Consider the following 23,072-nt stretch of genomic DNA (forward strand, 5'->3'; position numbering starts at 1 on the left):
TTCAAATATTGTTTGACAGCTTTAACTCAGAACACGTTTTCTACATGCATGTAATCAATAAACTGCATGTGCATCGTCAGACTGTTATAGATAACATCAGAGAATTCGCATATATCGTTGATGATTAATTTCGCTCTCATGTTTACTATTGTTTCAACAACACTAAAGGAAACCTTACGAAAACTGTGCACTGTATTATAAGAAATGAAATAAAACTTCCCACGATAACCTTACGACGAAAGTCTGTTTTAATAAAACTGAGTATCTGTATACAAGCATGCCTCTATCGACACGAATTAGTAAAATACTACTCACTTAGATTGTGATTGGGTCTGTGTTTAATTGGTATGCTGTGTCATACTCAAGAGGTATGCAAATGTGGCATTTCATAAATATAGTTATGTATTTCTAGAAACCCAAAATTTGCTTGTCAGCAGCGGAAAGGGGCGTTACCTGTTGTGCGGCATTGTAAGTTTTTCACCATTGCACTATGAGCCGAAAGCATTTTCTTGCGATTTCCTTATTGATGTTTGATCTGACTGCTTGTAGCTCTTTTACAGAGGGGGTAAAAACGTTGGAATCAGTGAGACTGGAACTGCAAACCAGCACAGACGCTTTTTCATAGGTCAGCACGTTACCACAGAGCTGGCGAACAGGTATGTGTGTGACCATCCTCTTACGAGGCCAATAGTGGCTAGAACTCATAAACCGCTATTTAAAGGACGAGATTAGTTGCGATTTCCACCTGCAATGACTTTCCTGGGCTGAAAACCGTAAGTTTACAATCTTTTGTTACACCTCAAGCGATAATAAATGAGATTATTCAATGGAAATGACAGATAAAACCAAGTGAACTTTGAGGCTTAATTCCGTGCACACGAGGAAGTAACTCGTCGATCACAGAGTTGCCAAACATACATTGCCTTGTTGCCAAATCTCAGTTACAGTACCAGCAGGAAGAAGACGAACCGATGTGATCCTACAGCGGGCTGGGAAGTGTGACCATAGCTGGTGTCTCCAAGTCGCAGTTGCTACAGCCTGGAATACGTAATGCGACTGATTCGCACTTCTGTAACTAGGTTTAGGGACTGGAGTGTAGTTACTAAAAATACTCAGAATTGACTGCAAATTAAGCATCATAAATCAGTAACTCTCATAGTTGTTTTTATATTTCTTTCGCAAGTGTACTCAAAACTAAGAAACTCATTCACAGGCGTTTTCGTGCCTCGCCGATAGTCGAGCACAACAAACAAATAAAAATAAAAAAATAATGAAAGAGAGAGGGGGGGGGGGGGAGAGAGAGAGAGAATGAGAGATGGAGGGAGAGAGAAATAAAAGAGTATGAGAGAGAGAGAGAGAGTGCGTAAAAAATTGTTGTAAAGAAATTGAATCATGATATGTAAAGAAACCTTTCATTTAAAATGACACGTTCCTAAACTGGTATCACTCTGAGCTAGAGTTTATGGTCAGCGACTAAGTACAAGGTCAATGAGTCGGATGCAAGTTTTGCAACTGTGAAATACTTTCCTGCATTATAGAAGCGAATATTAAATTTGAACTAAAATTGCGATAATTTTGTACTTGGATAACTTAGAATGAAAATCTTTCTGTTTATTTCAAAGCAAACCAATTGATTTTCTAAAACATTGTCTGTCATACACAACTTGAAACAGGTCATGTCGACCAAATCATATGAAAGAACTGACAGCGACGTATATCAGAAGGCAGTAAGATCTCTTGCCTTTTGGTTTGGCAGTATTTGATAACTTAGAATGAAAATCTTTCTGTTTATTTCATTTACTTGGTCAACCAAGTAAATTAATTTACTGAACATGCTGCAATTTACTACAGGGAGCCTGTGTGTCAGAATTCTCATCCAGTGTGGCGCAACGGCGTTACAATAGAAAAACAAGTCGCAGAAAAGAGGGTTTGGTGATCTGTTGGACGGATGGTAGGTTTTTATACCTATGGTCGGGGTTCGATTCCCACTTCTGTCAACGATTTTAGATGGGGAGAGAAAGATTCCATTCTCTTCTGACTACACCATGAAAGAAGATATAATGGCAGTGTGGTCTGAAATTCACATTAAAGATGATATTCCTTCTCTGCCAAGTAGACGTTAGGTTGAATCACAATAAACTCTATCACTAGTAACCTTCATTATACTAGTTACGTATTTCTAGTGACGAAACAAACGCTATGTAGAGCCACAGGAAATTTATCCAACTTTTATCTGAGATTCTGTATGTCGATTAAATTGGTTCTGAACTAAGAATGCAACTCAGACCGCCCTTAACGCGGAATTTGATCCCTTCGTGGCAATACAGCTCGGCTACAATTTGTTGTTAGTTCAAAACTGCAGATTCCTCAACATCTCCACGTATTACGTGTGAATGGGTTCGAATCCTGACCCGGCACTAAAGATTTCATTATGTATTATCAAGCTCTAGCATAAGAACACCTATCTGCTGGTGGATAATAATTTTGATTTTTAATGTTTCTTCATTCGTTGTCAGCACTAACGATATCTGAGGTTTTTACTCCCAGTGGGACACAGAACTATTTGCGAGATCACTGTAAGTTCAAGATGTTATTCCGAGTTGCTGGTGGAGAAAAATTCGATAGCTGACGTCTCTTTGTGTTTAGTCAACAACGATATGTGTGGGGCTCTATTCCCAGTGAGCACTGGACTCTTCGTCATATTATTTCTAGTTCAAACGCGCTCACATGTCGCTACTGGTGCAATAAACCCATATTTAACGTTCGTCTTCTCTAGAATATAACAGCGATAGATGCCGGGTCGGAATCCTGGGAATGAAAAAATTAATGTTTCTTCTCGCCATTTCAATTAAAACATCTAGCTACTGGCAAGGAAATCCGATATGTCACAGTTGGTTGTGTTTCGATATCAATCCGATTAGATTCCGGGTTCGAATCCCTGTCCAACACAAGGCTTTACCTCACGGCATTTCAAGTAAGTTACTTGTGAAGAAGCAATATGTAGCATCTCTCGTAGTTCGCTAACAGGAACAAGAGATGCTGGGGAGGAATTCGCGTCCATTAAAAATGTTTACTTTATGTAATGTAAAGATGATATCTGCTGACTGATACTGTCTAAAATCGAGGTATATCACTTTCTGTATGCCTAGTCAGGAATGACTGTTAGTTCCCGTCAGTCACGAAATCTTTGCTTAGGTTGCATGACCTGGGTTTAAATCCATATGCAGAACGAGACGGTTCGTCGTGTCATTTGAAGTTCATACATATTCTCAACTAGCTGCTCGTGAATAATATAATTTTTTAATGCCATTTTGTGTTAAGTACGTATGTTTCTTTGAAGAGGAAATCTTGAATACGACGAACTTATTACGTGCATTACCTATCTGCCGTAGTAATGAGAGTGGTATCATTTCAGGTATGTCATTTACTGCAATAAAGGTGAGCTTACAAGCCTTAAGGACAGTCTTATCTGTGATAAAGTGTTCCCTGATATTTGTAGTATCGTGGTATTATTTTACATCTTCAGTTACTGCGATACAGAGCAGTGTTTTCTAGTGGTGACTTGTTGGAACCATTTTCAATAGTCAAACGACTGTACCAAGGAGCGATTAGAGGACCTGCTAGACAGCTGCGTTATGCTGGTTGCATGCGATTCAGGCGAAATGCTATTCAGGTCGTTCGGATACTTTTGAGTATGACTGTACCATAGCAGCACATTAAAAGTGTTTCATTTGAATTGATTATGCATTATTTCTCTTCCGCATGTCCTTGACATTAACAATGCCATATTTGGTCCTCGTACGGTAGTTACTTTTCTTGTTATAACATGTTAAATAGGGAAAGTCTAATTATAATCTCCCGGTATAATAAGGGGCTTTCCAGTCAAACACCAAGGGAGCTGGTAGCGGGCCAGAGGGACAGTCCATTGCAAATATTTGGGAGGGGATTTCTAGTTCCGAGATTTGCCTTACAACGATGGCAACTTTCTGGAACCAGGGGTTGGAAACTATCTTTAATTTGATTGTTGGACTATATGCCCCAGAGAAGAAACGGAATCTAAGTGTCTATGAAAACGTAATTTGTTTATGAATATACGGAATGAAGTAGATGATTTGATCGATGTATTTTATGATTCAAATACTTTAGAGAACCTTCGAAGAAAAAGCTATAACATCGTCAGTTACCGGAAAGAAGAAAGTTCGTTTCATCAGTCCATTTGGTTTGCTCTTCACCGTGATTTTGCGTAGTTGTTGCTACTGGTAGCAAGGTTTTATTGCGGGGCTAATTTTCTTAATTACTTGAACTGAAATTTGGTTTCGTCACTATGTATTTAAAATGTAAATTTTGCCGTCCATCAGTTTTGATTCATTTGCAAATTAATATTGCAGCTATCGATTTTTTCCTATGTTTTCTAATTTCTTCTTGTCACTTTTTATTGCCTTTGGAAGTTCTTAGCTAATATCATCTGTTTGAAGTAGGATACGCTTTGTAATTAGTTCCACACAATAACTTTCAGATTTTCTTATGCCTTGATTTAAATCTCTCCTCCATCTTCTTTCCCCAAATTTATTGACTTTTGTGGCGTCACTTTGATTCCACATTACTCGATGTGTTATTTTGTCACGACAGAGTGTTTTAGTTTGTTCATTAATAACACCGTGTAACGCATTTACGGACTGACGTTAGGCTTAGTTTACGTTGCGTTGCATGTGCATCAGCGTAGACACTGTAGTTCACATGACGCTTCGGATTTTTCTTTTAGCTTTTACTTTGACACAGTCTTAAGACTACCGATTCATTACTGCTGGGTTAAGTTTATTTTACATTCTGTTTTTATGGACAGAACGGGATGCATGTCATTTGGTGGCACCATGACTATAATGACTGTACTTGATCCTGGCAGACAGTATTTTCTGCTGAAAAGTTGGGTTCAGCAAAGCATCATGGTAACTATTAATGCGTGCATGGAAGTTTTAACAAGGTACCTTTCAACCCATTTTGTCATTTTACGTTATAACGTATGAAACTCTGTATGTGTTTATGATGTTTGTCCATCTTTCCTTTTACTTTGTTGTCTGTGGATAAATAATAATCTATGTTACTTTTGCCTACATTGCATTTGTAATTAACTGTTTTATTTGCGTGCCTGCAGTCCAATTCGTGTGAAGCTGCGTCACTTCCTGTAGTTAGATTATAATTATTTATGACCACTAGTAATATTATTTCTGTATTTTACATCTTGCACGTTTTTACAGTGTACGTCTTAATTGATACCTTCTCTATGTTTACTCAAATGTTCAAATGTGTATGAATTCCTAAGGGACCAAACTGCTGAGGTCATCGGTCCCTAGACTTACACAGTACTTAAACTAACATGTTACGAACAACACACACACCCATACCCGAGGGAGGACTCGGATCTTCGGCGGGAGGGGCCGCGCAATCCGTGACATTATGCCTCAAACAGCGCGGCCACTCCCCACGGCTCTATGTTTACTAATTGTGACAGCTGAAATTCCACGTAAAATCTGTATATTTTGTTATATTATTTACTTTTACTCTGTGGATTATATAAATTTCATAAATGTTCTGCCGGCGCTGTTCTTCTTTGGTTTAAAATCTAGTAGCACAAAAGCGATATTCCGTGTATGACCTGTCAGTTACATTCGTAGATGGTCACCTATGCACTGAGTCAATTGCGATCGCCTTCTGGTCATGGCAGTTGTTCTCCTCACCACTACTGGCCTGTATGCACGTTCAGTTCGGCGTTAGGTTCCATGTAAGTGTGAGCTGTCTTCTACACTTTGTATGGCCACTGCCGTGCCGCTCTTTCTTGTATTTCTTTGTAAATACTGATGCAACGACTGATCATTGTACCTATAATTGTCTGTGGCATTTCATATTGTAATTTCTTTTTCTTCTTTTTAACACAATTCTGTTCTGATAATGATGTATCGAAACGCGTCAATAAATGAAATTGCGACCAAGTGTCATATCTAAATAACGTTTGCAACATCATTATTGCTTATAAATTCAGAAACCTAAATAAACACTTGGCGTTGTTTGTGGGTGAATGAGTAATAAAGCGTAGCTTTCCACAGTTTCAGAAATCGAAATAAACACTTGGCCTAGTTTACTGGCGGTACAGTCTTAGGTTAGTTAGGTTTAAGTAGTTCTACGTTCTGGCGGACTGATGACCTCAGAAGTTAAGTCCCATAGTGCTCAGAGCCATTTGTACCTTTTTTTTTTTTTTTTTAGTTTAGTGGCGAATGAAGTAATAAAGTGTTGTATCCGTAAATGGGGAACCACAAATAACAGTAGGCGTGTGCAGACAACAAGTTCACTCCCCAACAAAAGAGAATTTAACGGGAACAATACTATACGCCAACGAATGATCTACAGCAGCCACTAGGACGGCTGTCAGCAGAGTCCGTGAATGACACCGAGGTTGGAGTGCTGGGAAGCAGAATTCTTTGGACAGTCCAGGTCCAGAGCGGGGATGAAATCCTGTCGATGGCGATCTGAACACTGCGGCGCCGTGCTTTCAGCGATAACGAAGTCCAAGGCGAGACTTCGGCATTGGGGGACTTCTGTTGCTTATCAAGCCGAGGGCAGCGTAGGAATACGCCCGCCGTCGATCAGTCTACTGCGGCATGGCTCTGCGTGATTGGCGCGGTACCGTCGTGTAGCTATTTGACGTGGGTACGCAGGGCGGGCGTTGCTATGTTACGGCAGAGGCAGCTATGTGCATGGGCCGCTCCTGGGCTGTACAGCTCGCCAGCACTGCGCCTGCGCTAAGAACGGCTGACCGTGGCTGTTTAACGTGTGACCTGCTGTCGCGTGGCGACCGGCACTATAATATAAGTATTGGTAATACCACGTAAACTCTTGCTTCAGCATAGAAAGCCGAGTCGAAAAGTCTACATCTGCTCAGGCTTGACAGCGTCACGGTGCCACCGCTGTCGGCACAAAATATTATTAAACCAGCTGACGGTAGCTACAAATCTGGGGAAATGAAGTCGGGAAGAGGGAATGAAACTCGACGTGTGAGGCAGTTTACGGGACGGCCGATAGTTCTAACACCGCCAACACCGTGTAGAGACGTGCACGGAGCAAAGAACGTAACCAGCGTGCACGACTGAAGAAGCTAAGCTAAACAGAGCTGAGCGCTAGGCGAAGACCAGGTCCGAGGTGGTAGATGTCCACGTAAGACTTGACGGATCGGGCTTATTGTTATTGTCGTCGACAGTTAAACATCTAGGTCAGTGATTATGTCCATGCAACGCTTCGTGCACGCAATATTTGGCAGCGTTCTGATCCATTCCACTGCAGTATCCATGCTAGCTCATCAACATCCATTTCTATATCTGCAAACGGGAATCCAAAGGAAAGAAATCAGGTAACTGTTGCAAGAAGCTCAGAAGAATGCCAGCGATGGTTGACGTGACAAGCGGGGAAAGGTACTTTACTCTCGGCTTCCTCAGCTCCGCCCTACGGTCTGAATTATTGAAGGGGATTCCCAGTTCGGGACTTTGCCTTACAACAAAGACAAACTTTCTGAAACTTTGATCAGAACCGGGTATTGGGAGCTATTTTTAATTTAATACTGGCTCGATATATCCCAAACAACAAGTGAAGTCTTGTTGTCGTGGTCTTCAGTCCTGAGACTGGTTTGATGCAGCTCTCCATGCTACTCTATCCTGTGCAAGCTTCTTCATCTCCCAGCCTACATCCTTCTGAATCTGCTTAGTGTATTCATCTCTTGGTCTCCCTCTACGATTTTTACCCTCCACGTTGCCCTCCAATACTAAATTGGTGATTCCTCGATGTCTCAGAACATGTCCTACCAACCGATCCCTTCTTCTTGTCAAGTTGTGCCACAAGCTCCGCTTCTCCCCAATTCTATTCAATACCTCCTCATTAGTTATGTGATCTACCCATCTAATCTTCAGCTTTCTTCAGTAGCACCACATTTCGAAGGCTTCTATTCTCTTCTTGTCTAAACTATTTATCGTCTACGTTTCACTTCCATACATGGCTACACTCCATACAAATACTTTCAGAAACGACTTCCTGACATTTAGATCTATACTCGATGTTAACAAATTTTTTCTTCTTCAGAAACGCTTTCCTTCCCATTGCCAGTCTACATTTTATATCCTCTCTACTTCGACCATCATCAGTTATTTTGCTCCCCGAATAGCAAAACTCCTTTACTACTTTAAGTGTCTCATTTCCTAATCTGCCCGCATCTCGTGGTCGTGCGGTAGCGTTCTCGCTTCCCACGCCCGGGTTCCCGGGTTCGATTCCCGGCGGGGTCAGGGATTTTCTCTGCCTCGTGATGGCTGGGTGTTGTGTGCTGTCCTTAGGTTAGTTTGGTTTAAGTAGTTCTAAGTTCTAGGGGACTTATGACCACAGCAGTTGAGGCCCATAGTGCTCAGAGCCATTATTTCCTAATCTAATTCCCTCAGCATCACCCGACTTAATTCGATTACATTCCATTATCCTCGTTTTGCTTTTGTTGATGAGTTAATGAGTGTAGAGAGTAAGGCCGATGATCTGATTTACGTATATAGTGTGTCTCGATGTGTTTTGTGAATCAGACACTCAGTAGGACCTGCGAATAAAATGGTATGAAAATGTCAGTTCCTGGAAAGGAGAATGTCCATTTCATCAGTCTAGTTGGTTTGCCCTTCGTCTTGACTTTGTCGTTGCTAACCAGCGTAAGATTTTATTGCGGTCTGTTTTATTGACATAAAAATGAAGCTTTACTTTATACAGCAGACTTCATTGTCTGTCATAATCTGTTATGTCTAGTTGTTCACCGTTTACGTTCTCTTTCTTGTATTGGTAAGTTCCAGCTGCTACTAGTACAGTACCATTCATAATAAACTCGTACATATACCTTGGACACATAACCTTGTAATTTGACCGATTTTGTTCCCGTTTTTGTTAAAAAGATGCAACTATTTATTACACGTCTCCCTCAACTCGTGACTTAGCCAAAATTATAATATTAACCGAATTGACCCGCCAGGTTAGCCGAGAGCGCTAATGCGCTGCTCCCTGGACTCGGATAGGCGAGCTGGCCCCGAATCGAATCCGACCGGCGTATTACCAACGTCGGGCGGTGTGCCTGCCAGCCTGGATGATGTTTTTAGGCGTTTTTCCACATTCCGCTAGGTGAATATAGAGCTGCTACCCACGTTCCTTCTCAGTTACACGACTCGCAGACATCTGAACACGTTCGCACTATTCCATGAATTACACTAGACGTAGACAGCTGGGGTACACTAATTCCGTCCCAGGGGGTACGGGATGGCGGCAGGAAGGCCGTGCAGCCCCCCCTAAAAAATTAACCTTGCCATATACGATCATAACCATGCCGAACCTGCGAAACCAGCGGACAAGGAACCAGCAAAAAAATAAAGAAGATAATATTAAGCGAATTGGATTCTAGAAAATGTTCTCAAAACGGTGAGTACTACGCTACTCTAGACCACGTCCTTATGCACACCAGATTGGTCGCCGCGTTTCAACAAGCGCATTTTTCCAAGTAGTGGAAGGTACTTATCGGAAATGAAGATGGGAGGCACTTACTCGTTGATGGAGGAAAGAAACACATATTACACTCATACATTGGAAACTTATGACAAAAATGAAAAGATCCCACCTGTACCTGTCACGGGGGAAATGTAAATCTTCATTTCAGCACTGACATTTATTGCTCTGTGGCTCCTCCTTGAATCTTTGAGATCTAAATCTACATACATACTCCACAAGCCACAGTACGGTGCATGGCGGAAGGTACCTTCTACGACTCCTACTCATTCCCTTTCTCGTTCCACTCGCAAACAGAGCGAGAGAAGAACGGCTATATGCTACAGTAAGAGTCCTAATTTCTCGTATCTTCGTGCTGCTTACGCTAAATGTACGTTAGCGGCGATAGAATCGTTCCGCTGTCAGCTTCAAATGCTGCGAATGGAACATCGTTTTCCCTCTAGAGATTTCCATTTCAGCTCGCGTGTTGATCGAACCTGTCGGTAATAAATCTAGCAACCCGCCTCTGAATTGCTTCGATGTCTTCCTGTAACCCGACCTGTTGCGGATCCCAAACACTCGAGCAGTACCCAACAATAGGTCACAACTGTGTCCTATATGCTGTGTCCTTTACAAATGAAACATACTTTCCTAAAATTCTCCCAATAAACCCATGTTGACCATTCGATTTCACTACTATAGGCCTAACGTGCTCGTTCCTGTTAATATCACTTTGCGACTTTACGCCTAGATATTTAATCGACGTGACAGCGTCAAGTAGTAAAGTACTAATGTTGAATTCGAACATTACAGCATTCTTTTCCCCGTTCATCATTATTAACTTACACTTTTCTACATTTACAGCGTACTACCATTCAACACACCAACTGGAAGTTTTGGTTAACTCATCTTCTACCACCTACTGCGAACTAATGATGACTCCTTCCCGTACATCACAGCATCATCAGCAAACAGCCGCAGGTTGCTGCTTATCCTATCCGTCAGATCATTTATGTGCATAGAGCATATCGCATATAGAGGTAAAGCTCTTGTAGGCGACAGTGAAGTAACTCAGACCAATCGTATTAACAACATAATATTACTTGCACACCTACTACTTATAAAATTCAGTTAAAGAATGATTTCATAATTAAAAAACAGTCTTCATCGGAAATTTCTTTTAATTTTTTAAAATTATCATATTAATACAAGATCGCTGATAATGTTTTCAAAAATTTTATAATGAATGATTGCTTGTCACTTCCATGGCATAACAAATATATAAGTTTAATGGAAAATACCGTAACTAAGTTCAGAGTCAGTTATGGCGTAAATTTCAATCAGCCGCACAAGGGATGACTCAGCGACAAATTCTACATTGTTTAGAAGTTAGTTTCCTTCAAAAGCAAATACATTCCTCAGAAATTATCTAAATAAATTCCTCAGAAATTCTCAAATCGTTGAGTGTGACTTTTCTTCTCGAGTCTTGGATACCCATAGTCAGGTTTGCCGTGGTTTTTCTATTTAAACAATATGTGGGAAGGTTCCTTTCAAGAGAGCATGGCCGATTTCGTTCCATAGTATTGTCCAGTTCGAGTAATACCCCGACTTCATTGACTCTGTCTATGATGCTATCATTGCCTATTTTGTACACGTTTGCTGTCTTCATTTCTTCTACGCTGGCCCACATGCTATTTCACGGTGATACCACCAGTCTTCATTAAGGTATTTACCAACATTTTTTTCTTAACGACCGAAAGGAGTATTCTTTGCTAAATTGTGTTCCAAAGTTTCCCAAAACACAGGTGGCCAAAAGAAAAGCAAAAGGAATTGGACCGTGCCTAATATCGTGTAGGGCCCCCGCGAGCACACAGAAGTAAGGCAACACGACGAGGCTAGGACTCGACTAATGTCTGAAGTAGTGCTGGTATGAACTGACACAATGAAACCTGCAGAGTTGTCCACAAATCCTTAATAGCACGAGGGGGCGGAGCTCTTTTCTGAACAGCACGTTGCAAGACATCCCAGATATGCTCAATAATATTCATGTCTGCGGAATTAGGTGGCCAGCGGAAGTGTTTAAATTCAGAAGAGTGTTCCTGGAGCCGCTCTGTAGCAATTCTGGACGTGTGGGGTGTACATTGTCATGCTGCAATTGTCCAAGTCCGTTGGAATGCACAATGAACATGAATGGATGCAATGGTAATTAAATTAAGACCCTAACCTGTCTACTGGCGTTGATCTATATCAACGAGGACAGTTGAAAATGTGGGCCCCGACCGATACTCGAACCCGGGATCTCCTGCTTACATGGCAGACGCTCTATCCATCTGAGCCACCGAGGGCACAGAGGATAGTGCGACTGCAGCGATTTATTCCTTGCACGCTCCCCGTGAGACCCACATTCCCAACTTAATGTCCACACACTACATTCGTAGTGCCCCTGCCCATTACACCCGCGGCAGACAATCTTACCGAGTCCCGTAAGAGTTCGGGCAATGCGTGTACATCTAGCACAGAAGAAGATGGCCAACGGCCGGTTAGCCATAACTATAGGAAGATGGTAACTGTTCTTTCGGACATGTTCGAAAGAACATTTACCATATTCATATATGAATGGATGCAGGTGATCAGACAGAATGCTTACGAACGTGTCACCTGTCAGAGTCGTATCTAGACGTATCAGGGGTCCCGTATCACTCCAAAAGCATACGCCCCGCACCATTACAGTCTCAACCATCTAGAACATTCCCCTGCTGACATGCAGGGACCATGCATTCATGAGATTGTCCATCCGCTCGATACAATTTGAAACGAGACTCGTCCGACCAGGCAACATGTTTTCGTCATCAACAGTTCAATGTCCGTGTTGACCGGCCCAGGCTAGGCGTAAGGCTTTGTGTCGTGCAGTCATCAAGGGTACATGAGTGGGCCTCCGGCTCCGAAAGCCCATATCGATGATGTTCCGTTGAATAATTCGCACGCTGGCACTTGTTGATAGCCGAGCACTGAAACCTGCTGAAATTTGCGGAGTGGTTGCGCTTCTGTCACGTTGAACGATTCTCTTCAGTCGTCGTTGGTCCCGTTCTTGCATGATCTTTTTCCGGCCGCAACGATGTCGGAGATTTGATATTTGACCGTATTTCTGATGCTCACGATAAAGTCGTGAAATGGTCGTACAGGAAAGTCCCCACTTCATCGCTACCTCGGAGGTGCTGTGTAGCATCTCTCGTGCGCCGACTATAACACCACATTCAAACTCACTTAAATCTTGATAAGCTGCCTTTGTACCAGCAGTAACCGATGTAACAACTGCGCCAGACACTTGCTGTCTTATATAGGCGTTGCCGACCGTAACGCTGGATTCTTCCTGTTTACATATCATTTATTTGAACACGCATGCGTATACCAGTTTCTTTGGCAGTTCTGTGTGTGTCACTTCAGACATTTCGCTTTTGCATGTGACATATTCGTATTACACATCTACAGTTAACGGGTGATAGATTTCATGACGGGGAACACCTTTCGTAATAGACAACATGTTAGCTGACGTTTCCCGGCAAAGCTAGGAGTCCTATCGCATTCATCGGTCCTCGGACGACGAGATTCCACTATTTCACTAAACTATTGGAGTCTCCTAAGCAGTTGTGCTTCATACTACCTCTCCCAGTAAATTGTTAGGAAGATTTTCAAAAGAAAATCGTCTGAAAAAGTGCATCGGAGAAAGCTATTTAAGAAGCGAATCAGGAACCTAATTTTTCTCAATCCACACTCTTTCACACGGAGAGATGACTGCATGTTAGGCAACACACACTGCTTAAGCATGTAGCAGAGTACCTAGACGCAGCCGCGTCTCGGGGCATAACCAATACAAAATGATGCTTAGTGTCGCCGAGAAGCGTCAGTGAAAATATTTTCTTCTAACAAAAGTTGTCTGAGTGATAAAAAAGTGAAGGACGCAGAGGATATGGTCAGAGGCCAGTGTGACTTCTTACAAGTCTGCCCATCCCAAGAGACGATCTCCGTGCAGTGCGTGAAGCACACTGTATTTCCTTCACACCTGTGCTTGCCGCCCGGGAACAAATAGTGGCCTCCTTCCAACATTCTGTGTCACCCTGCACCACTGGTTGCAGACTAGTAGCAGCCAGCCCAGGGCATTACCTTCTCAAGCAATCTCTCGTCTGCATGACAACACAAACAATTGCGTTCAAGAGGAGCAGTAACCGGGAAACACGGACTGCTGATGAATGACTTTAGGGAATTGCGGTTCTATTCTAACCTGTATGACGATCGTTGGCGAATTACGTGGCTATCTGTGATGAGGTCCACTCTTCCAGTTTTAGAGAAGTACAGCGGTGTTATTTCTGGTGTCATATGTCGGGAGCCATCGGATATGACTAAAGGTCACGGCTGTCGACGCATCAGTATGTCAAGAACATCCTGTGTGATCATGTGTGAACTCCCATGCACCAGTGTGCCATTTTTCAACAGGAAATGCTCGGCCGCACTTGTCACATGTGCCCATGAGCCATATGTGTGCTGTTGGCGTACTACCATGGCCAGCGATAAATCCAGATGTGTCCCCGACGGAAAGCCTATGGGTCCAGCTCCGTCCCGTCCAGGATTTTAAAGACCTGTTGTGCTTCCCAACCGAATCACTGCGGGAATTCAGACTAGATGTTGTGTCCCGCCGTAGGGATAAATTGGCTCGTACTGCCCTGTTGTTTGTAAATTGGACTCAGTTTTGGAATCACTATTATGACATGGCAAACCCTCTCAACCGGTGAAGTTTGAATAGGACTTTAACTCCCGTCACTGGTTGCTGATAATCTCCGACCAATAGTGCAGGAAGGTTCAAATGGCTCTGAGCACTATGGGACTTAACAGCTGTGGTCATCAGTCCCCTAGAACTTAGAACTACTTAAACCTAACTAACCTAAGGACATCACACACATCCATGCCCGAGGCAGGATTCGAACCTGCGACCGTAGCAGTCGCGCGGTTCCGGACTGCGCGCCTAGAACCGCGAGACCACCGCGGCCGGCAGTGCAGGAAGGCACAGAATGTGGCAGGTAGACCGTTACTTGTTCTCCGAAGGCAGGAGCAGAAGTGGACAGGTTAAGTCGTGCTTGGAGCACAATACAGCGATCGTCCCTTGTGGCAGTCAGTCGTGATCGAACGGGTCTGCTCTCATGCTCCCATTCTATCTAATATCATCCGATATCTAATGACATCCGATTGCCCCTCAAATCCGAAATTTGACGATTAGCCCAGACAGCCAAATGGAGAACCACAGTGAGGCCAGTTTCGAACTTTTTCTGGTACTGATAACGCAGTCTCCAAGGAGTTCGAAATATCTCCGTGTCCTTTTCAGTGATCACTCAACATCTGATGCCTCTTGCATACGCTAATAGATCTTGTAACAACACCAAACACGAACAATGCATTCTTGTGGCTACTCCAGGTGTCCAAGAAAATTTCAGTATAGAGTGGGTGGACAGAGATATGTAAACACTGAAAACATAACACATCATCATGCCTAGTATGGTGTAGGAAACCCATAGGCATTCATAAAGGCTCTCCGCCGCCTCGGAGTGTATAAATACGGGTCCTGTGTGGTTTTAATGGAATTTTCAAGAGAATGCTGTACCATTCATTCTGAAAAATATTGGCGAGTTCACGTAAAAATGAATGAGATCGATAGCGATTACGCACACTTCTCTCCAGGCTAGACCACAAAGGACACTGAGTTCTGGTGACTGTGGAAGACAAAGGAGGTGCGACAACTGATCGTCGTGCTAGCAAAACCAGTCCTGGACCTTGCGAGCTCTGTGAAGAAGAGCTCTGACGTCTTGGAACAGCATCACGACAGGGAAAGAAACACTACCACCGGATGAACACGATCAGCTAAAATGATCATATAATCGTTGGCAATAATGTGATCTCGCGGAGTAACCATGGGGCTCACAGAATACCACGACATGGCTGCCCAAACCAAGGGTGTGGACCCTTGTCGTGCGCCACTCTATGGGCATTTGCATCGCTAATGAGTGGTTCTGGAATTCCAGTTCCCCATGCAATTCCTTGCTTATGGAGCTCCCTTCGAGCTGTTTTGTTGCTGCCAGGGATTGCGACTGCGACATTCAGTTCTGCAGTGACTTCTGCAACTAACGTACTCTTAGTTTTCACGATCACTCAACAGACACATTCGTTCGCATTATGACTTAACGAATCACCCCTTCCCCTTTCACTGTTAAGGTGTAAACATTCGAAGCGGTGTCTCTTGAAACGCCAAATACTTCGGCTCCCTTGGTTACGAAACCACCCACCACACGAGCAACGACACTTTGCCCACATTCGAATTCACTTAGCACTGACGTTACACTCACAAATACTCCGCCACCTCAAATATCTTTGGAACAACAATAGATATTCAAAAACGGTTTTCACCAGAATGCACGTACGGCAGGGGCTTAGGAAACCAAATACTACGCGAAATTTTAAAACGTAAAAAATAATATTTTCGACACAAAGTTGTGTATTTTTAAATGGACACCACCTATTATTTCGTGTGCAATCAGCAGCATGAAAAATCACAAAAATAATGGGGCTAGTTGCATCGCAATACATCAATTAGATCCAGAAAAATTGCGAAGCGAGGTTGACGCTTGAAATAAATGAAGCACACAGCTAGCTCACGTCCTGAGACTCAAGCGTGCACCTCACGCTGCCTGTATCAGGGCTCTCATAATGCGAAGGTTTGCACAATCCACAAAAATAAACAAGCAACACGTCCAACGCAAAGCTACGTGAGAGCTGTTCCAGTCATTTTTACTTTTTGTTTAGCTTCATTCCATCAGTTTACATGGTGTTTGTTGGATCACTTAACGTCAGGAGTCCGTTTGTCGTGTTGGAAAGTATGTATAGTCACTATTGCTGTTCTACATATTTATTGCCTCCAGACCTTTCTTGATGTTCATGAAAAAAGGTACAACATTTTAAGTTATCGCATCAGACTGGTCTCGGCCCGCATGTCACTCTTATTATTTAAGATGCTTTACATCTTCTGCTATTAAAAGCAATTTTCAATAGTGTACAAGGTTTGCATTTAATTAAATCATGATGTCTAATAATTAAACCGCTACTTAGCTTTCTGCTTTTCCCTTACTTACCGTACTTGGGGGGCACTCGGACGAAACTGCCTCTTTTTGTTTGATTAATATGATAACTTTAAAAAATTAAAAGTAATTTGCGATCAAGACTGTTTTTTAATTATAAAATAATTCTTTAACTGACTGGCCATAACGAATGCCGCGAACGCAAAGCATTCCCTCACACTTTGTTCATAGCACTAACGGACAGTCGCGCAGACCTCACCTCACACATTACTTAATGTGGGAACGTGCCACTCTGTACCAACTGGTTAAGCTGGTGGTCATTTTGTCGACCAGGGACGCAACTGTAACAAGGTGCGTATCCGAAACTAAAGCGGACGGCCATTGAACCATTTTCTACTCGAATCTGACGTTCTTTCTTCATCTTATGTCAATATGACGCCCAAAAGCATCTTTAGGTAAGACAAATGATCTCTGATGTGTGGGACGTTTTCATTGTTCGTAAGGATATGGGACAAGTTTGACTATCATCTGAATATTTGTCATATATCCACGGAAAGTCCATAGAACATTTGTGAAACGTACAGGAGAGTTTTATATCTTTATTCTTGTACAACCTCTTGACTTCGGAAATTGGAGGAATCTTTTTGAACAATCCTGTATATCATATACACTCCTGGAAATTGAAATAAGAACACCGTGAATTCATTGTCCCAGGAAGGGGAGACTTTATTGACACATTCCTGGGGTCAGATACATCACATGATCACACTGACAGAACCACAGGCACATAGACACAGGCAACAGAGCATGCACAATGTCGACACTAGTACAGTGTATATCCACCTTTCGCAGCAATGCAGGCTGCTATTCTCCCATGGAGACGATCGTAGAGATGCTGGATGTAGTCCTGTGGGACGGGTTGCCATGCCATTTCCACCTGGCGCCTCAGTTGGACCAGCGTTCGTGCTGAACGTGCAGACCGCGTGAGACGACGCTTCATCCAGTCCCAAACATGCTCAATGGGGGACAGATCCGGAGATCTTGGTGGCCAGGGTAGTTGACTTACACCTTCTAGAGCACGTTGGGTGGCACGGGATACATGCGGACGTGCATTGTCCTGTTGGAACAGCAAGTTCCCTTGCCGGTCTAGGAATGGTAGAACGATGGGTTCGATGACGGTTTGGATGTACCGTGCACTATTCAGTGTCCCCTCGACGATCACCAGTGGTGTACGGCCAGTGTAGGAGATCGCTCCCCACACCATGATGCCGGGTGTTGGCCCTGTGTGCCTCGGTCGTATGCAGTCCTGATTGTGGCGCTCACCTGCACGGCGCCAAACACGCATACGACCATCATTGGCACCAAGGCAGAAGCGACTCTCATCGCTGAAGACGACACGTCTCCATTCGTCCCTCCATTCACGCCTGTCGCGACACCACTGGAGGCGGGCTGCACGATGTTGGGGCGTGAGCGGAAGACGGCCTAAGGGTGTGCGGGACCGTAGCCCAGCTTCATGGAGACGGTTGCGAATGGTCCTCGCCGATACCCCAGGAGCAACAGTGTCCCTAATTTGCTGGGAAGTGGCGGTGCGGTCCCCTACGGCACTGCGTAGGATCCTACGGTCTTGGCGTGCATCCGTGCGTCGCTGCGGTCCGGTGCCAGGTCGACGGGCACGTGCACCTTCCGCCGACCACTGGCGACAACATCGATGTACTGTGGAGACCTCACGCCCCAAGTGTTGAGCAATTCGGCGGTACGTCCACTCGGCCTCCCGCATGCCCACTATACGCCCTCGCTCAAAGTCCGTCAACTGCACATACGGTTCACGTCCACGCTGTCGCGGCATGCTACCAGTGTTAAAGACTGCGATGGAGCTCCGTATGCCACGGCAAACTGGCTGACACTGACGGCGGCGGTGCACAAATGCTGCGCAGCTAGCGCCATTCGACGGCCAACACTGCGGTTCCTGGTGTGTCCGCTGTGCCGTGCGTGTGATCATTGCTTGTACAGCCCTCTCGCAGTGTCCGGAGCAAGTATGGTGGGTCTGACACACCGGTGTCAATGTGTTCTTTTTTCCATTTCCAGGAGTGTATATTTGAACTATCCTGTATAACACACAAGACTCCGTACGCCATTTGGAGAAATATTGACACAACTATCTCTACGAATGACAAATAACTTTGTGAAACTACTATCGCTACATTTTCCTGTTAGCCCGAATTTCTAAACGTGCATGTGCATCTGTGCATCTGTATATACATCTGTATATACATCTAAATCCATAAGCAAGCTTTGCAAACTGCTGTGAAGTGTATGGAAGAGGGTTCTTCCCATTGTGCCAATTTTAGGGGTTCCTTCTGTTCTCTTCACGTACGGAGTGTATGAAGAACGACTTCTACGCTTACTGTAATGTGTCGAACCATGTTTTCGCGATCCCCACAGGAAGGTTACCTAGGGGACTGTAGTATATTTCCAGATTTGGTTTTTGGAACTTTGCAGTTATGCTTGCGCGGGATGGTTTTTGTCTATCTTTAGGTGTCTGTCAGTTCAGTTTCGTCAGCATTTCCGTGCACTGTCCCATGGATCAAGCAAACGTGTGATCATTCGCTCTGCCCTTCTTTGAATATTTTCAAAATCCCCTGTTATTCCTCTTTGGTACGGGTTCCATAAACTTGGGTAAAATCCTAGGATGGGTTACAAAAGTGTATTGTTAACAGTATCCTCTGCAGACTGATCGAATTATCCTAAAATTCTATCAATGAAATCTGCTACCTACTTTATTTAGAGGTAAGCCTGTACAATCGTTCCACTTCATATTACGACAAATTGTTACCCGCTGGTAGTTGTATGAGTTGATGAATTCTAAAGGTGACTCATTGGTATTGTAATCACAGGATACTGTCTTTACGCTTTTTCTGAGGTTCAGTTTCTTTATTTTTGCTGTCGTGATCACTGTGCAGGTGGTGTGTTGCTGAAAACTGTACGTTTCCTCACAGATTACTGTACATACTTTCTCGGCATTTGAAAAGGAAGTTTTTTTCTTGATGCACAGCCTGTTTCCTACAGCACGTCCCACTAGATATCTCAGGGAATTTCCATGAAGCCCTCTCTCAGGTTAAACGAATACGTGATGAATCGCCCGGATATTATTTTGTATTTTTTTCTGACTCTCTCTCGGCGAAAATTTGCCTTACAAAAAATCGATCGCATGTCGATTTTATTAGTAACTGTGGATGAATTAAACCTTCTTAGGAGCAACCCTGTGCGTGTGACATCTGCCTTCCGCACAAGTAGATATCTGTGATATGTGTTCAACACCGTAGACATTTTGTGCTTGTGACGTATTTTAGTGATTTCTTGGGCCGACAGTGCTGCGCAACAGCACCGTATCTTGTAGCTCCGACAGTAGTGGAAGATGATGGGGACATCAATTTAGAAAAAAATCAAAATTTGGTTAACAGTGTTGAATCCCGCCTAGTCGTCGAATATGGGGTGTCCAGGAATCCTGCTTTCTCAGATCGGTACAGAATAATTTAGACAAATCGTATTGGTGAGTTTTATTACAAAAAAGTAAATGATAAAAATTAACTTTGAGAATTGCACAGATGTGTCGCAAGCAAAGGACGACATCAGAAATAAAGAGTAGAACAATCTCAATACAAGAGAAGTGGTACCGTTGGCGCTTCTATCCAGATCGCTGGTCTTGAAGCTTCAGTAGAACTGGGCCGCGGCCAGTCGGGCGCGGCGTTTGTGTTCTCTTCGCAAAGAGGCCGCTGCTATTGCATTGTCGTCATGGAATGGGGTCGGTCAGCGTACAACTGGCTGGAGTCTTCTTCACAGTCCTCTGCTCTCTCATTCCCGACTGCAGTGCCGGCGATTGGCTTTACGCCATAACAAACAGGAGATCCGCATCACAGCCTGGTGGAATCAGATAATAAACCACTTTTATCACCCACTAGTTTTAGTGGTTGCATCATGATTAGTTTTGGGACATGACAAGCCCACATTCAGGTGAACAAGACTACATTAGGGAAGTGGAGAAATTATAATAAGAGGCTGTATATCACCTAATACTTTTTGATTGTAATAATAATTGAAATTCACTGCTAGATAATCGACAAAATTACCTAAAGAAGTGAGCAATCCAAGGAAGAAAAAAGGCGAATAAAAACTAAGAGAATATCAAGAATCAACGTAAGAGAACTTGCACCATGAATGCCGTACACTTGACACAATGCGGCGAACAGGTGGCAGCCGCACGTGAATCCGAGACACACCAACACAGCATTTGCTCATAAGGCAGCTGTCTCGCTTGTAGCTTACACAGCTGTCGATTTAGACTAAGTTACATGCGAGGCCTCTACTGAAAAACATATTACTCTTAAGCTTTTTAAGGCAATTACCCATTAATTAAAAAATAAAGAACAAAAACAGAGTGGGCGGGATTAGGACTACATAAGGACCCTAGAGTCACACTTCCTTGAAAAAAGATCAAGTCACTTTATGTAGCATTAATAAAAAAGTCATCACATAGGCGAACAAGGGCTATAGGTCCGTTATTCCATATGAAACTAACTGCATTCAGAAAGCACAATAATTTATATCTACTGATGATGCACTCATTTTCCTTTTCGATCGTACCTCTAAACTCGTTTCTGAAACAAAAAAAATAACTAAGGAAACAGAAGTTTTTTAACCCATTTCCCAGGGTGGCCGAGTGGTTCTAGGTACTACAGTCTGGAACCGCACGACTGCTACGGTCGCAGGTTCGAATCCTGCCTCGGGCATGGCTGTGTGTGCTGTCCTTAGGTTAGTTAGGTTTAAGTAGTTCTAAGTTCTAGGGGACTGATGACCTCAGAGGTTAAGTCCCGTGGTGCTCAGAGCTATTTGATCCAATTATCCCATTTCCGAAAAACAATGCAATCGATTTCCCTCCAAATGGCCAGTCAACTGTGTGCGATGTCCTTAGGTTAGTTAGGTTTAAGTAGTTCTACGTTCTAGGGGACTGATGACCTCAGAAGTTAAGTCCCATAGTGCTCAGAGCCATTTGAACCAATTAACCCATTTCCGAAAAACAATGCAATCGATTTCCCTCCAAATGGCCAGTCAACTGAGTTTTTTTCCCGCAAATATCCGCGAGGTGGAGGGGAGGGGAAGGGCTTGAAGGTTTCCCAGAGGATAGATTTAATTAATTGATCGATTTAATTAATTTATAAATCAAAGTGATATCAAAAGTGTGCTTGTATCACGAGGGGAGTTCTCTGAGCGGTGAAGGAGGAGGTGGTGGAGGCAGACGAGGGGAGGAGGGGGGACAACAGGTTAAAGACCTGTCAATCAAAAGGAAGGATTATCCCCATGGACTCATAACCTTCCAATCGAAAGGATGGATTATTTCCAAGGGGTCTTAATCCTCTTAGCAGAACAATTGGTTAAGAACCTGTCAGTCAAAGGTGAACAATAGGTTTGCCCCTTATGTAGACAAACTGCAATATGAGGTGATACCCACCTTGCCCATTGCTACTACTATTTTCTAATTTTGTATACTCTGAGAAATAGGGACGAATTCATCAGACTATTTAAGTCAGACTACCATCGCCCATGACACTTACTTAGGTTGGATGTTATCAACATGAATACAAATACATCGACTAAAGAAGTAATTCTGATCATAGAATACAATTTAAGGCAACATGCTTATTTAGACTTCCAAGTAATTGATGAATTTCTCACTCTCTTAAATGTATTTCTATACATCAGTTACTTTAAATTCAGTAATGTCGTCTACAAAAATTCAGAAGAGCTGGCCATGGGCTTAATTCTCTACAGTGGTATTAAAGTACAAGTCCAACAGTTCCACCAATGTCCTAACACGATGCATCCTAATATTCAATTTAAGTTAGCACACCGTAGTAATTTTACGTTACCGTCTTTAGAGTTAGAAATCATTTCGCCAAGGTACAAGATTTCCTATCTCATTTTTAGGAAACAGACTGTGGCTGACAGTATAATTCACAGTTCATCGAATCACCTGCAGAAAAGACGGCTGCACCTCGTCCAGTGGTGCACCATGCTGCCTAAGTAGCCTTAGCAAACGGAATACGAAAATTAAGTTTATAACATCAGGTACATTGGGAGTTCTAACGGCTATGGACACCCTTATCCAGCAGATGAAACGTAAAGGACTTCCTATTATTCGCCATGGAATTACCCGGACAGCCTCTGATGAAGACATTTAGTATAATTCATACAATAAAATACCCTCTAAAGGTACTATTTCAGATAGGGTTGACTGAGAGCACAAAAAACAGAAAATATAAAGCAGAATTGGCCGTCAGTATAGGCACCATGAAGCCAGGTGCCACAACAGCCATATGGGCTCAGCCGTTTATCAAATAAGTGCAATGGCTCAAAGAA

The sequence above is a fragment of the Schistocerca serialis genome, chromosome 1, assembly GCF_023864345.2.
Source record: "Schistocerca serialis cubense isolate TAMUIC-IGC-003099 chromosome 1, iqSchSeri2.2, whole genome shotgun sequence".
Classification (NCBI taxonomy): domain Eukaryota; kingdom Metazoa; phylum Arthropoda; class Insecta; order Orthoptera; family Acrididae; genus Schistocerca; species Schistocerca serialis.